This window comes from Suncus etruscus, chromosome Y, assembly GCF_024139225.1.
Source record: "Suncus etruscus isolate mSunEtr1 chromosome Y, mSunEtr1.pri.cur, whole genome shotgun sequence".
NCBI classification, from domain to species: Eukaryota; Metazoa; Chordata; class Mammalia; order Eulipotyphla; family Soricidae; genus Suncus; species Suncus etruscus.
In genome coordinates, this window is record NC_064869.1 from 1301140 (window position 1) to 1315985 (window position 14846).

General features: G+C 36.1%; 1 protein-coding gene across 1 annotated transcript in view; it reads left to right on the top strand.

The window, feature by feature from the left end:
• LOC126000414 (lysine-specific demethylase 6A-like) overlaps window positions 1-14846 on the top strand; it is a 199751-nt gene that overhangs the window by 130167 nt on the left and 54738 nt on the right.

A 14846-nucleotide genomic window follows, 5' to 3' on the forward strand; every position in this document is an offset into this window, starting at 1 on the left:
CATGATACCTTTTCCGTATCACAAAACAGTATCACAAAACAGTACCTGGTGAGAGTGTTCCCAGAGTCAGACTGAAGCAGGGAGGTAAATGGTGAGAGGAAAGTTGACCAAGGAGATAGTATACTATGATAACAGGATGGGTGTTGGAACTTTGTATGACTGAAACTAAGCCATCATCAAATTTGTAACTCATGTTGATTCAGTTTTTTAAAAAAATATTTTAAAAACTGGGTGGTTTTGTTATTCATTTGCTTTTAGACTTTATCTTGAGATATTCAGTGCTTGTTCCTATGGATCATTTCTTCTGGGCTCAGTACCCTATGGTGTGCCAGGCATCCAAATCAACTTACTGGCAAAAACTGCGATTCTACTACCTATTAAACTACTGGTTTTGTCCCTCACAGATTTTAACAGTTTAAAGTAAATTATCAGTTTATAAATTTTTTTAACTTTATTGATTGATTGATTAGCTTTTCGGTCACACCCAGAAGCTCTCAGAGGTTACTCCTGGCTCTACACTCAGAAATCACCCCTGGCTGAGTGGGGGACCACATGGGATGCCGGGAATTGAACTGGGTCCCTCCTGTGTTGGCTGGCTTCATTCAAGGCAAATGCCCTAGAGCCTTGTCCCAGTACTTAAATTTAGTTTTATTAGGAATTTATCCCAAGGTCCCTATGACTTTTTTAAAGCAGTTTTTTAGAGTTAAGTGGGTTATTTGTGGTATTATGGTTTGACTTTGTTAATAGATACTTGTTAGGAAAATTTACTGAGGGACAATTAAATGTTCATTGGGACAGTGAATGCCCCAGCAAGTAAAGAACTATAAAACCCTTTTTAAGTATAAGATGAAGTTTTACTAGTTTTTAACTTAAATAGTTTTCTTGTGTGCCAAGTGCTGATAGACAGTGTGCAGAGTGGGGTGATGGCCTGACACATTCTTAAGGATTCTCCCAATTTTTAACATGAAGACCTATGTACCTGGAAGTTTATTGGCTTGGCATCTCTTCCATGATACTGTGAAATAGGTCATGCTGAATGTTGTTGGTGGGGTAATGCTTCTAGTGTTTCATCAGAACACGTGTTCAGCCTGCTCTTTTCTCTAGAGGACTTCAGAATTTGAACCTTAAGAATTTGTACCTTGCAAAAAAAAAAAAAGAATTTGTACCTTGCAATTGTATTGGCTTGTGATCTCCTCTGACTTCTATATTCACAAATCTCTTCTTTTTCATTTTTTTTTCTCTTAAAGACTATTCTCCACCCATATGGACTCATATTAAAGTCAGAGGAATTCTATCAGAGCAGTGACTCCTGGAAAGAAATAATTATTTTTAAAGTACATATTTTTACTTCTTATTTAGCAAATTTAACTCTCCTCTAAAAAATTAGAAAAGGTATTGAGAACATACTGGCATATATTATTTGATTCTTCCTCTTGAGTTTTTACTGCTTTTGAGTTCTTGCTGATTCTGCCCATTTTCTGATCTTTATTTATGTTCACTGATAATAAAGTGGTTGGATCACTTGCCACTGAAAGATATAGTCTTTCTGTTAAATGACTGTGACATCTGTTCTATAAACATCAAATTGTATTTTATCAATTTAGATTAACATCATGGATTTGGCATAACAGTAGATTAGACCTAGAATTAAAAAAAAAAGAAATTTTAAACCCAAAATTCCTTTATTTTTTTTATTTCATGCACATTTTCTTTATTTAATTTTTATTGTGGCCAAAGTGAATTACAATTCTTTCACAGTAATATTTGAGGCACATAGTGACAATGAATGAGGGGCATTCCGATCACCTGTGTTGTCCTCCCTCCACCCCTGTTCCAAGCATACATCCCAAATCTTCCTCCTTTACCCCCATAATGTTCCCCACTTGTACAGCTTGTTGTAGGTTGGGTTTCGATTCTATTGTCATTGACTTTTATTTGGTATTCATGTCTGATCATTTTTTATTTTCACCAAATAAATATATGATTGTCTGGTCTTGGTACCAATTATTTTCCCCTCAAATTATGAGGCTGATTAAGGTGATTCCAGTAATGTTGTTCTTTTGGAGATATAAAAAAAAGATAAGGGGGAAGAAAAGAAAAGAGAGAAAAATAAAAGGCAAAAAAGGTAAGAAAACAAAACAAGGAAAAAAAAACAGACCAGCAACTTCTTAAAAACAATGTGGTTTTGTTGTTGGGGTTTTTTTGTTTGTTTGGTTTTTTGCATAGTTTTGGTACACATTGGGTAAATTAGAACAGGAATTTCCTTGGCCTACTAGATACAGGATTTCGGATTTCTTTATCCCTGAAGCCTACTGCCAGGGGAACAACTACAGGCTCCAAACACACTCATTTATGCACCCCAAGGTCTTTTTATGGTGCCCAGAAACTTTCCAGTCAGATGTGGTTGATGACTTCCCTCTTTTGTAGCTGGAGATCTTGTTATTTGCATAGGTCATGAGGTGAAGGGTAGGAGATCATGCACATTATTCTTGGTTTCAAACTGCCATAAGCATTTGACTTATTCTTTAGCTCTTTTGAATAGTGGTAATTTAGAATGGTTCATAATTTTCTTCTTAGTTTTGCATCTTTAGAAACTGAGGCCAAAAGAGAATCAGCGGTCTTCTTTGTTAAGTGCCACATTTTTACCCATGATCAGCATACTCATGAAGAGAGCAAAGAAGCAGAGGGGCTTCTATTTTAGTTTCTGCTCAGCCAGAAAATCCAAGAAATTGAGGCAGACCTAGGGGTCCTCTGTGACACGGAAGCTCCATTTCACCTCAGACAGCAGGCCTGAGAAGAGCATGATCATTAAGCTTCACTCCACAGCCAGGTTTTTCTTCTAGTCTCTCAGCCACAACTCAAGAAATAATTCTAGAGTGCAAATGTCACAGGGAAAGCAGAGTAGAACCTCCTCAGAGTAAGTGAAAACTGTGGCGCTGAAGAATGAATATATACAAATATATATACTGTGTCCAATGCAGCATAAAAGGATAATATGGGATAAAAGCTATTACATCATGTAAACTTTTCCTTTACAAACTGAGATAAACTTTAATCTCAGGAATAGGTTTAATAAACAATTGAAATTTCTTTTGCCTTCTTTTATCTCTTGGAAGTGTGGTTTATACTGAAAATGACATATAATTGCCCTTTAACAAAAGGGTTTATGACTAACTTTTTCATGTCAAAGTTAGGAACAATTAGTATTTGGTTTCAATCATACTAGCTTTAACCATAATATGAAGTCAAGCAATTTATTCCTAAAACTTGCTTTGCTATGACCTTTTTTAAGCCATTTCTGCTATTTCACATGTGATCTGGTATCTTCATTCTCATTCGTGTCTAGAAGAGTATTCAGGCATTGTTTATTGTTGCTTCTTCCTACTGAATATTTGTATAGCTGTGACCTTTTATTGTTTACACATGTGTTATGGTCTCATTTCTTTATTCTCATTTGTGTTTAGAAATCTTTTGGGTTCCTCTTTAAATACTGGTAGTACAGTAATAAGTTGTTTAATATCTTTTGTTTTGAAGTCATATATATTGGTGCTTACTCCTGGCTCTAACTTCTTAATCTTGGCTTGGAGGACCATATCAGAATTCAGAGATTGAACTTTCATGAGACACATGCAATGCAAGTTTTTTTTAACCAGTTTAAAAATGAGGACCACTGTCCTCATAATTCATTAATAATTTTGTTATCTCGAAATAATCTTTTTGTTTTTATTTTTAAGGTAGTTTTCCAGGTATAGAATAGTTGGTGGGTGCTTTGAAAATTCTTTAAAGGCACAGATGCATGCTTATACAGAAAACCCATTCCCATGAACCACATTGCCTTTTACACACCTGATAAACACTGCCCTGTTAATCAAATCAGGAGTACTCATGTATTTTTTCAAGTTTTCAAGTATTTTTTCTCCACAGTCTTCTTACTAACATGGTTTTAAAATTATCTGTAATTTATACTTTTAGAATATATTCATTTTTAACTAATTTTTTCTATGATTAAAGCCTGAGCTTTAATTCAACTTTATTTATTCACTAACCTTATGTTTATTGTTTCAGTTACTATGCTGGTTTACTTGGTTGCAGTGACATCAGAAGTAGAACACTTCAGATGTGCTTGAACAAAATTTCCTTGTACTAATTATTAAGTTACACAATTGTTTGGGACTGGAATATCACAATGGACAGTGGCACATAATCATTTTTGAACAGTGTGAAGGATAATTTATTAGGTTTTGCCTTTACAAGCATGATCTGTGAGTTTAGTATCTATTATTTTTATTAGTTAAATATGGTTTTCCAGTTTGGCTCACACCACTTTTTCATTAAATCATTAATAGAATACATAAGGGGAAAGAAATAATGTTAGAGTTCATGCAGCAGTGCATAAGGCTTACTTCTGACATTCTTAGGGATTATTCCTGTGTTAAATCTGTGTGTCATATGGGGTGCCCAGAACTGAATAATTACAGATAATTACAGAGCTAGTACCTGAATTTCTCCATTATATCTCTACATTTTGTAAGACTTCTAAATAAAATGTATAAATTATTTCATACTAGTGTTAAATATTTACGTAGGATCTGATTTAAAGTTTTTTGGGGGTTTTTGGTGTGGTTTTTGGGTCACACCCAGCAGTGCTCAGGGGTTATTCCTGGTTCCACACTCAGAAATTGCTCCTGGCAGGCACGGGGGATTATATGGGAAACCGGGATTCGAACCGATGACCTCCTGCATGAAAGGCCCCCTGATTTAAAGTTTTATCATGAATACCTTTAGGTTTTCTGTATATGCCTTTGGTTTTGTTTTGTTTTGTTTTGTTTTACTATTATTTCCTGCTTCCTTTATTGTATTTAGTTTCTGCTATTCTAAGATGTATGATAATTCAGAATTTTGTAAAATCTTTATAGTTTTATTTAATTTCATCTATTTATGAATATTTACCCATCAGTGCTATGGGATGTCAGCAAGAATATCAGGTTTTAAAATTCTTGGGTCTAAGAAGGTTGAGGAAAAATATAGTCCTAGGGGTCAAAACTAAGACTTTCATGGGGCTTCCATGGAGCTTTTGTTTTCCAGCTCATTGTGTTGCTCCCTAGTTCTAGCAATTTTAAATACTCATAATCTCCTCATAGAAAATAGGTTCAGTACCAAACTCCTCTTTGGTTCAGGTTTTATACATCTTCAGGTTCATTATAATAAATATATCACAAAACTTGTGTAAGATTACTGATCTCTGCTGTTATAGTACCTATTTGTTATTGACTATGCACATTTGTTATTTGTCTGTTTTTTCTTTTTGAGGTCCAAACTCAGGAGTTACTCCTGGCTCTGAACTCAGAGCTTACTCCTGGGCAACCATATAGGATACCATAGTGGAACCCAAGTTGGCCTTGTGCAAATGAAATGCTCTACTTGCTATACTAATATGCTGGCCCTAACTGTATATTTATGTCTGAAGTTATATGCCACAATCAGCAAAGAATTGAAAAACAGTGGCCAATATCTTTCCCTTAACTATCATGGCATGAAAACTGCAGACTTCTAATAGCCATATATGCAATGTTTGGAGTTAAAAGTATTTCTTAGGGATCTAAAGCATCCCCAAAGATCATGATAAAAGAGCAGTTTGCACCTCATTTTTATTAGTATGCTCACTTCAACAATGTTAAGATAAATAGACAAAATATGATTAGAAAATAGTTAATTTTAGGACCAAAAATATACTATGGTCAGGTCCTGGCAACCAATGAATCTAAAGCACTACTAATACAAATTAAGCATGAGAAATTTTACCCTCGTTATCAGGTATTTTGCCAGCCATCCTTGCTGAAGAAAGGCTTCTCAGTGGGACTTCTGGTGAGATATTAGATTGTGACAGGGATAAGGGATTGGCTAGAGCATGTACTTTATGTTCAGGAAACTTATGTTGAATATACATTCCTTCTTGTTCCCAAGTGTCTTTTGCTTCCTAGATAGGAGTAATATTTGAGTACAGAACCAGGAGGATCATGAAAGTACCAACAGTTTACCCTGTCCAATAAAAGTGTTTTGACAGTTAACTACTATGTATTTGTCAATCTATTTTGATACTAAATCTGTAGGTTTTTTATCCCCATATATATATATCTATATATATATATATATATATATATATATATATATATATATATATATATATATAGATATATATATATATATTCCTAGGGTTTTTTTCATATTTTAAATTTTGGACACCCCCCCATATCCTTTCTAATTTTTTAATTTTATTTAAATACCTTGATTACATACATGATTGTGTTTGGGTTTCAGTCATGTAAAGAACACCACCCATCACCAGTGCAACGTTTCCATCACAAATGTCCCAAATCTCCCTCCACCCCACCTGACCCCCACCTGTACTCTAGACAGGCTTTCCATTTCCCTCATACATTCTCATTATTAAGACAGTTCAAAATGTAGTTATTTCTCTAACTAAACTCATCACTCTTTGTGGTGAGCTTCCTGAGGTGAGCTGTAACTTCCAACTCTTTTCTCTTTTGTGTCTGAAAATTATTGTTGCAAGAATGTCTTTCATTTTTCTTAAAACCCATAGATGAGTGAGACCATTCTGTTTCTCTCTCTCTCTTTTTCTCTCTCTCTCTCTTTCTAACTTATTTCACTCAGCATAATAGATTCCATGTACATCCATGTATAGGAAAATTTCATGACTTCATCTCTCCTGACAGCTGCATAATATTCCACTCTGTATATGTACCACCGTTTCTTTAGCCATTCGTTTGTTGAAGGGCATCTTGGTTGTTTCCAGAGTCTTGCTATGGTAAATAGTGCTGCAATCATTATAGGTGTAAGGAAGGGGTTTTTGTATTGTATTTTTGTGATCCTAGGGTATATTCTTAGGAGTGGTATAGCTGGATCGTATGGGAGCTATATTTCCAGTTTTTGGAGAAATCTCCATATCGCTTTCCATAAAGGTTGAACTAGACGGCATTCCCAACAGCAGTGGATAACAGTTCCTTTCTCTCCACATCCCTGCCAACACTGTTTATTCTCATTCTTTGTGATGTGTGCCATTCCTGTGGTGTGAGGTGGTACCTCATAGTTGTTTTGATTTGCATCTCCCTGATGATTAGTGATGTGGAGCATTTTTTCATGTGTCTTTTGGCCATTTGTATTTCTTCTTTGCTAAAGTGTCTGTCCATTTTTTCTCCCGATTTTTTGATGGGATTAGATGTTTTTTCTTGTAAAGTTCTGTCAGTGCCTTGTATATTTTGGAGATTAGCCCCTTCTCTGATGGGTATTGGGTGAATAGTTTCTCCCACTCAGTGGGTGGCTCTTGTATTCTAGACGCTATTTCCTTTGAGGTGCAGAAGCTTCTCAGTTTAATATATTCCCATCTGTGAATCTCTGCTTTCACTTGCTTGGAGAGTGCAGTTTCCTCCTTGAATATGCCTGTAGTCTCAATGTCTTGGAGTGTTTTGCCTATGTGTTGTTCTATATATCTTATGGTTTTGGGTCTGATATCGAGGTTTTTAATCCATTCGAATTTTACCTTCATACATGATGTTAGCTGGGGGTCTAACTTCAATTTTTTGCAAGTGGCTAGCCAGTTGTGCCAACACCACTTGTTGAAGATGCTTTCTATGCTCCATTTACGATTTCTTGCTCCTTTATCAAAAATTAGGTGATTGTATGTCTGGGGAGCATTCTCTGAGTAGTCAAGCCTATTCCACACTGATCTGAGGTCCTGTCCTTATTCCAATACCAAGCTGTTTTGATAACTATTGCTTTGTAGTAAAGTTTAAAGTTGGGGAAAGTAATTCCTCCCATATTCTTTTTCCCAATGATTGCTTTAGCTATTCTAGGGTGTTCCAAACCAATTTCAAAAGTGCCTGATCCACTTCTTTGAAGAATGTCGTGGGTATCTTTAGAGGGATCGCATTAAATCTGTTTAATGCCTTGGGGAGTATTGCCATTTTGATGATGTTAATCCTGCCAATCCATGAGCAGGGTATGTGTTTCCATTTTCGTGTGTCCTCTCTTATTTCTTGCAGTAGAGTTTTATAGTTTTCTTTTTATAGGTCCTTCACATTTTTAGTTAAGTTGATTCCAAGATATTTGAATTTGTGTGGCACTATTGTAATGGGGTTGTTTTCTTGATGTCCATTTCTTCCTTATTATATTGGTGTATAGAAAGGCCATTGATTTTTTTGTATTAATTTCGTAGCCTGCCACCTTGCTGTAAGAGTCTATTGTTTCTAGAAGCTTTTTGGTAGAGTCTTTAGGGTTTTCTAAGTAGAGTATCATGTCATCTGCAAACAGTGAAAGCTTGACTTCTTCCTTTCCTATCTGGATTCTCTTGATAACTTTTTCTTGCCTAATTGCTATAACAAGTACTTCCAGTGCTATGTTGAATAGGAGTGGTGAGAGAGAACAGCCTTGTCTTGTGCCAGAATTTAGAGGAAAGGCTTTCAGTTTTTCTCCATTGAGGACAATATTTGCCTCTGGCTTGTGGTAGATGGCCTTAACTATATTGAGAAAGGTTCCTTCCATTCCCATCTTGCTGAGAGTTTTGATCAAAATGGGTGTTGGACCTTATCAAATGCTTTTTCTGTATCTATTGATATGATCAGGTGATTTCTATTTTTCTTGTTGTTGATGTTGTGTATTATATTGATAGATATGGATATTAAACCACCTTTGCATTCCTGGGATGATCGTAGTGGATGATCTTCTTAATGAGGCATTGAATCCTATTTGCCAGGATTTTGTTGAGGACGTTTGCATCTGTATTCATCAGCGATATTGGTCTCTAATTTACTTTTTTGGTAGCATCTCTGGTTTAGGTATCAAGGTGATGTTGGCTTCAAAAAAGCTATTTGGAAGTGTTCCTGTTTTTTCGATTTCATGAAAGATTCTTGCCAGGATTGGTAGTAGTTCCTCTTGGAAAGTTTGAAAGAATTTATTAGTGAATCCATCTGGGCATGGGCTTTTGTTTTTTGGCAGACATTTGATTACGTTTTAATTTCATCAATAGTGATGGGGATGCTACATCCTCTTCCTTCAACCGTGGAATATCATAAGAGTCCAAGAATTTATCTATTTCTTCCAGGTTCTCATTTTTAGTTGCGTAGAGATTTTTAGTGGCGTAGAGTTTCTCAAAGTAGTTTCTGATTACCCTTTGAATCTCTGCCATATCAGTAGTGATCTCTCCTTTTTCATTCCTAATACCAGGTATCAAGTTTCTCTCTCTCTTTCTTTGTTAGTTTTGCCAGTGGTTTATCAATCTTGTTTATTTTTTCAAAAAATCAACTTCTGCTTTTGTTGATCTTTCGGATTGTTTTTTGGGTTTCCACTTCGTTGATTTCTGCTCTCAGCTTTGTTATTTTCTTCTGTCTCCCTATTTTGTGGGTCCTTCTGTTGAGCACTTTCTAGTTCTATTAGCTGTGTCATTAAGCTACTCAGGTAAGCCCCTCCTTCTTTTCTGATGTGTGCTTGCAAAACTATAAATTTTCCTCTCAGTACTGCCTTTTCTGTGTCCCATAAGTTCTGATAGTTTGTGTCTTTATTGTCATTTGTTTCCAGGGACCTTTTGATTTCCTCCTTGATTTCATCTTTGACATAGTGGTTATTCAGTATGATGCTGTTTAACTTTCAGGTGTTAAAGTTTTTCTTCTGAGTCCCTTTGGAATTCACAAATAATTTCAGAGTCTTGTTGTCAGCAAAGGTAGTGTGCAAAATTTCTATCCTCTTGATATTATGGAGGTATGTTTTATGTGTCAGCATGTAGTCTATCCTGGAGAATGACCCATGTACATTGGAGAAGAATGTGTATCCAGGTTTCTGGGGATGGAGTGTCCTATATATATCCCCTAGGCCTCTTTCTTCCATTTCTCTTTTCAAGTCTAGTATGTTCTTGTTGGGTTTCAGTCGGTTGACCTATCCAGTGTTGACAAAGCCGTGTTGAAGTCCCCTAAATTATTGTGTTGTTATTGATATTATTTTTTAGATTTGTCAACAATTGTATTAAATATTTTGCTGGCCCCTCATTCGCTGCATATATGTTTAGAAGAGTTATTTCTTCCTGCTCTACATACCCCTTGATTAATATAAAATGTCCATCTTTGTCCCTTACAACCTTCCTGAGTATAAAGTTTGCATTATCTGATATTAGTATGGCCACTCCAGCTTTTTTATGGGTGTTGTTTGCTTGGATAATTTTTCTCCAGCCTTTTATTTTGAGTCTATGTTTGTTCTGACTATTCAGGTGCATTTCTTTTAGGCCGCAGAAGGTTGGATTGAGTTTTTTGATCCATTTAGCCACTCTGTGTCTCTTAACTGGTGCATTTAGTCCATTACGTTAAGAGAAAGAATTGTCCTGGGATTTAATGCCATCTTTATATCGAAATTTGGTGTGTCTTTTGGTTAGTCTTGTCTTAAAGTAGGTCTTTCCGTTTTTCTCTTAAGACTGTTTTTGAGTCTGTAAAGTTTCTGAGCTGTTTTTTGTCTGTGAAACCATGTATTCTTCCATCAAACCAGAAAGTGAGTTTTGCTGGGTACAGTAATCTAGGTGAAGCATTCATTTCATTCAGTCTTGTCACAATATCCCACCACTGCTTTCTGGCCTTGAGTGTTTCTGGTGACAGGTCTGCTGTAAATCTCAAGGATGCTTGCTTGAATGTAATTTCCCTTTTTGACCTTGCTGTTTTCAGAATTCTGTATCTGTGGGATTCGTCATTGTGACTAGGATGTGTCTTAGGGTATTTTTTCTGGGGTCTCTTTTGGGCGGTACTCTTTGAGCATGCAGGATTTGATCACATATATTCTTTAGCTCTGGAAGTTTCTCTTTAATTATGTTCTTGACCATTGATTCTTCCTGGAAATTTCCTTCCTGGGTCTCTGGGACTCCAATGATTCTTACATTTTTCTGTTGAACTTATCATAGACTTCTATTTTTATTTATTCTCATTCTTTGACTAATTTTTCCGTTGTCTGTTCATTTGCTTTAAGTTTTTTTTCCAATCTCTCTCGCTGCATGGAATTGTTATTTATCTCATCTTCCACAGCACCATGTCTATTCTCAGCTTCTGATACCCTGTCACAGAGCTTATCCATTTTGTCATTCACTTCGTTTACTGAGTTTTTCAGTCCTGTTAGTTGACATGTTGTTTCAGTTTGGAGTTTTGTGATTTATGTCTTCATATTTTCTTGGTTCTTATTAGTGTTCTGTTCAACTCGATCCATGGTTTCTTGAGTTCTTTGAGCATCTTCCATATTACTAGTATAAAGTCCTTATCTGAGAGGTTGATTAGTTAGTTGGTCATTATCTGGTCCTCAGAATTGTCATCTTCATTCTCTATGTCTGATGCTGGCCTGCGTTGTTTCCCCATTGTCACACTTGTATTGTGGGTTTTTCTACGTGTTGTGGTGGTATTCATTGGCTAAATAATGCAGGCAGGCACACTCCTCTGGTTCCGCCCTTTCTGGATGGGTAGACTAGCCTCCAAGGGAAGGGAGTCCTCCGTGGGTGAAGCCTCACACAGGATCAAATCTTAGGCCTGATCACGCAGCAGAGAAGACAATCCAGAGAGAAATGCTGGGCTTCAGTGATCCAGCACAGTTCTTAGTGTGATTTTTTCTTCTTGTGATGGTGTTCTTTTCTTAGAAAGAGCACAGGGTCACATAGTTATGGGGAGCTAAGTGCTCTTCTGAAGCCTCTTTTCAGCCCACTCCCAAGAGGTTCACGCAAGAGGACAGTAGACAGACACACACAGGCAGCACTCACAATTTTTCACAGTCGGGCCCCACTGGACAGGCATAGTTTCGTGGATTTTCACAGCCCGACATCACAAACAAGGGACCTACTTCTGCAAAATACTGCTTATAGCCGGCTTTCACGTTATGGAGCAGTTCCTTGGCGTTCCGCCCTAGAATTGGCCTCTAGGAGAACAAGTTTTCAGGAGCCTCTTTTTGGCCACTCCCAAGAGGTTCACGCAAGAGGACAGTAGACAGACACACACAGGCAGCACTCACAATTTTTCCTATTTTTAATTATGTGAACAATGATGCAAAGAAAGAGGACAAGGTAAAGTTACAGTGGAAGGACAATCACCCAAAAACAGAGTTCTCAGAAGAAATCCCCCTGCTGACACCTTAATTTTAAACTTACAAAGAAAGATAAAACAGAACCCATGTACAATTACTCTTCCCTCAAGACCCCAGATTGTTGTACATTATAAAACTTCTTAGCAGTAATCAAAGCAATCTAAAGCCATAAAATTTATGTAACTCCTTAAACTTGAAGACATAGTAGTTTTTACATTTCTATGCACATGCATATTAGTTTAACTAAACCTCAAAAGTTTGTGTTTTTTTTTAAGGTTTAGAGTCAAAGGAGCACAGTAAAAATGGTGTTAGACTGGCAATTATTGTTTGGATAGGCCCACCAAAGTATGGGGGACATGGAAAGGAAAAGCGAGACCCTACCCCTGTAGTTTCCTGACATAAGACCAACTCTAGGCTCCAGGCAAACTAGTTTATCTAATCCAGGTCATTTCTGTAGTACCAATACAGTTTTATTTTTCACACAGTCTCTGTTGTTGGTATCCTGTTTCTGTATTGAAAATCCTGGAATCTGGATATCCTACATTAAAGTCAGAATGGTGTGGAGCGTCCTCTAATTTCAACTCACAGTTAAAGGGCAATGCCCTGCCCAGTACTTAGGTCGTTGTTGTTTAAGTCTTCTCAGTGTTAAGGGAAGACTCGAGTAGATCGATGTCAGAGCAGCAGTAGGGTCTTCCCTGGTAGATGATTGATTCCAGGTGATGTCATAGACAACTTTGGATGTTTCATAGACGGCTTTTCTGGTTCAGGGTTCTGAGGCCTGTGTCAGGTCATAATGTCAATGTTCAAGGTGTAAGGTCCCATTGCACTACAAGATTTGTGTGTTCCTATCTCTATTAGATAAGAACTATTTGTATGTATAGTATTTTCCATTTTAATATGCCTATGCAAACAAGGAATAATGCCACATGGTATTATCAGTGCATATGGGGACCGTAAGAACAACTCCAACAGTCCCCGTGACTTGGTTTAAACATAAGCATTAAACTGAGGGACTCTCAGCAAAATTTCTTATTGAACAGTTCACCAAGAGAAGAAATGATAAAAAGTGGGGAAAATAAACAGTCGTGGGTCTGTTTTGGGGTTCACACCTGGTGATGCTTAGGAGTTATTCCTGGCTATATGCTCAGAAATTGCACCTGGCTTGGTGGACTATTTGGGACGGCAGGGATCAAACCAAGATCTGTCCTTGATTGGCCATGTACTATTCCCATTTATATTTTAGCAAGCATATTAGCTATAATAACTCCCAAGAAGAAAGTTTGCATAAAATATTTAAATACTGAGAATATAAATTCATAATTGTTTGCCTTTAAAATGTGGCTACATGCAAGGCAAGCTCCTTAGTTACTGTACTTTGTTTCCAAACCCAACTGCAGGAAATTCTTATATGTGTGCTTTTTTATTATTAAATTTTATTATTAAAATTATATTATATGTAATTATATAACGACATATTATATATTTTATATAGTTATATAATATATATTTATTACATTATATATAAACATATTTATTTATATAATAAATTTATAATATTATTATAATTATAATATATATTATAATATATAATTATAATATAATATAATTATAATATATATAATTATATATAATTATATATATTATAATTATAATAATATTATAACAATTGTTATTATTATAATGATTTACAGAACTCACATATAGTTGTTTCAGGTATATAGTGTTCAAATAGCAATGCTACCAATTGATTTTTCCCTCCCATACCCAATCTTGTTTTCTTAGAGGCACATAACTTTACTTCATATTCATTCACAACAAAGTGGATTTATAAGAAAATAGGCCAGTAAGAAGCAATTTGTGATGATTTTTATATTTTATGGTGATGTTAGTAACATCACTGAAGATATACTGAGCTGGTTGGTGTTTTTACTCATTTAGTTGGTGAGGCAACTTTGTCATACTCCTGGTTTTGAAATTTGTAGGAGGTATTGCACAACTGTGTATATAACTACATACTTCATAAACCATGATTGTGAGCATTGTAAAGTAGTAGAGGTGAAGTAAAATTGATAAAGCATTTTTGTCTTGCTTGCAACTAAACCAGGTTTGATACCCAGTAAAATATCTGAACTTATGCCAGTATTAAGTCCTGAGCACAACTGAATGTTCTTGGCTTCAAAAGAAAGCAGTTTTAATTGTTAATATTTTCAGTGCCATACCTAGTGATACACGGGGTTTATTCCTGGCTCTGACATGCGTGTTCTTTGTTATTATGGTTATTGGTGATCTTATGGATACTGGGAACCAAGTATTCCCAGGATTCCTATAAAGCAAGTAAGTCCCTTACTCATTGTACTAACTGAAAGCCCCCAAGGCAAAATTTGTGGAAGGAATGGGAGGTCTGGTTTGTGCTTTAGGCTTTTAAAGTCACCCCAATCCACTATAACCACTTAGAAGATGTGATCCATAGATTATTTAGAATAATGTTTGTTTCTTCAATTGAATGGTTGCATTTTTAGTATTCTGTTTTTAGGTCAACCTAGCAGTGCACTGCCTTATTCCTGGTTATGGACATAGGGATCTCTGATGCCTTCTTTTGGGATTGGGTGTCAAGGAGTACCAAAGATCAATCCAGTTCAGCTGTGTAAAAAACAAGCTCCCTATAATACTGTTGCTATGGCTCCAGATTACTTTAGTTTTACATTACTTTTTTTGTGATTAATGAGGAATATTGA